This window comes from Dendroctonus ponderosae, unplaced genomic scaffold, assembly GCF_020466585.1.
Source record: "Dendroctonus ponderosae isolate FM_Combo_2020 unplaced genomic scaffold, Dpon_F_20191213v2 Dpon_F_20191213_7, whole genome shotgun sequence".
Lineage (NCBI taxonomy): Eukaryota > Metazoa > Arthropoda > Insecta > Coleoptera > Curculionidae > Dendroctonus > Dendroctonus ponderosae.
The window spans coordinates 1,776,823-1,779,343 of NW_026018916.1; the positions used below are offsets into that span (position 1 = coordinate 1,776,823).

At 39.0% G+C, this 2,521-nt stretch overlaps 1 protein-coding gene and 1 long non-coding RNA gene across 8 annotated transcripts in view; both read right to left on the bottom strand.

The window, feature by feature from the left end:
- The window catches only part of LOC109540148 (neuropathy target esterase sws), a 43,783-nt gene that overhangs the window by 21,780 nt on the left and 19,482 nt on the right, over positions 1-2,521 (bottom strand). The gene's annotated exons all lie outside the window — the stretch shown is intronic.
- Positions 1,823-2,511, bottom strand: LOC109541437. The gene is made up of 2 exons (XR_002172333.2): positions 2,189-2,511; positions 1,823-2,105 (listed from the first exon to the last, which is right to left on the bottom strand). It is a non-coding gene; the product is annotated as an uncharacterized LOC109541437 (long non-coding RNA).

Below are 2,521 nucleotides of genomic sequence, written 5' to 3' on the forward strand. Positions count from 1 at the left end.
TTTTTGAGTTGCAAAATCCACTTGAACATGACGCTGCTTTTTTCGAAGTTTCTCAAGAACCATTCGAGCCACAGAATTCGTTTTGGCATCGTTGGTTAGAAAATTGAAAAGTCGATTCAGTCGTAACAACGTGAGTGAGAAAATTCGAGTAGTTTTGACCCAGAAAGCGAAATTTGAATATCAATCAGACACTTCGGTGCAAGATTATGCCAAAATTCCATGTTTTCCGTCCGTTTTTGCTCATATCTCGGAGGCAAAATGAGCAAGAACGCTCACTTGTACATTATTCTAGAGAGGAATAAATGGGCTTTTTAGAAAGTGAACCATGGATGTGGAAATGTTGGCAGTTTTCTCAAAAAATGCTTGAATTCAAGAAGTTTTAGATTTGCGTGGTTTTTTTTTGAGTTGCAAAATCCACTTGAACATGACGCTGCTTTTTTCGAAGTTTCTCAAGAACCATTCGAGCCACAGAATTCGTTTTGGCATCGTTGGATAGATAATTGAATGGGATCCCCCCCTGGATCCGCCCTTGAGCTGCGGGTTTAAATGAGCAATTTGTCCCATTCCTTGACGATTTATTTTGCGTGTGTCTCAAAGCCAACGCTTCTTCTTTTTGGGGATGATTTGCTTCATGTTTCATCTGGAAGTATTAGGTTTGTCTGGATTAGAGCATTTGCTTCAAAGGCCACAAAATGATTTGATTCAGAGACCAACTCCTGCTGAATTTTTAAGACAAAATAAAGAAACAAGTTATGAAAAAATGAATAATCGGCTTGAAGCCACTTAATAGCTGATTTAATTCGATAAAATTCTGTCTAGAGCGGTCCCAGCTGCACATACTCCATGTCATCAAACGTTAAGAAAATTAAGCCATCGATTCGCGATCCTCGATTTGTAGGATTGATGTGATAACCGATAACTTCGACAGGACTACTTTAAGTTAATGAATTTTCGTGCTACCGGCGTGCATCTGTTATCGGATTGTTTCTCACGAAAGAGCAACGATGTTTCTCCACATCAGCAGCTGCAAACGGCAGATTTATGTCTTTCACTTTTTTTTTCACTTTCGTTGGATCTAATTTGGGCACATCCACGTATGATTGAGTGAAAACGTTTTTCCATTTATTCTACATGCAGCCTAAAATGTTGCACTAATTTTCGCGAGTATTGAGGATCCCGGCAAAACCCGCAAATAAACGATATGAACATTTTTATTTCAGATTTCGACTGAAATCCAGGAAAGACAAATATAATAACACTTTTCATATTTACTTATACAATGTTTTGAGGAATTCCTCTCATTCCTCCTCGTAAGCCAACAATTCGCCATCAAATACTTCCCGGCCGAGTCGCCATATAGGCCTGTTGACAGCGCTCGCCTATGTTTGCACGTGGAGAATAAGGCCTACTATACGGGAAATCGTCGGTTATATGCCAATAAATGATCTTAAAAATTTAATGTATAATATTATGTGAAATAAACGGTATGAACATTTTGATTTGTTAGCTTGATAGTTCAGTTCATAACAGTTCCGCGAGACAACAGCGCTATCATCAGATTTAAAATGCATACAAACTCAGAAATGGGAAACATTAGAGTCTTTTAGGTCTAGACAGCCAAGACCTAAAAGAATCTAGTGTTTGAGTAAATTTTTAATCTGATGATGTCTCGCCGAAACGTAATGAAATGAACTTTTGACTGAAACCCAGGAAAGATAAGAATATGATAACAATAAAAAAAAAGTTTTTCTAAAAAATTCAATGAGTCTAGTTTTAATTCTATAAGGAGATTTGCTCTGGGCAGCGGTAAAAAAACAATCTCTTCAGCTACCAAGTGACGACTTTATTTCTATAGACATTTTTTTTCTGTAAAACATATTGTTATTGAGTGGCTTTTTCGCTTTCCATCACACATTTCCCGTCCTTTCGGCAGTAGCCCTCCTGGCAGTAGCAGTTGTAGAGCAGAATATGGCCGCATATCATATCGGGATTGCAAAGATCGCCACATCTGCCCATGCCGCGACAAATAGTGCCAGATTGGTGGCACATTATACGCGAACATGGATCTCTTAGCGCATTCAAAATATCCAGTCTAAACGAGCCCTCTGTAAAATAACGCGGATTTTCCCAGCAGCCGGAAAACCAACATGCATTATTCTCTAGGTGAGTTGAAAATTAACAAACCTACCACACTGAAAAATCGCCAGGAAAACAACCAGGGCCAGCTTCATAAACATTTTCCTTTGGGAAACTGAACAGCACTCTGCTGTTTTTCCAGTCAACTGCTAAACGAACGCGAAGCGCAATTCTATTATAACAAATGGAATTGGGTATTGTTTGTTTCATTGTTACATGCGATCTCGGGTTAATTGCATTTTTATTTGCAATAAACCTGCCGATGATTGAACGTATCGAACTGCTGCTTTTAAATCTATACTGTGCCAAGCTAAAAGTGACCGTACGAAGTGCAAGGGAGAGGGTTAGACAAAAACGGCGCTACTGTGGGCCTCCTGGATGGTTT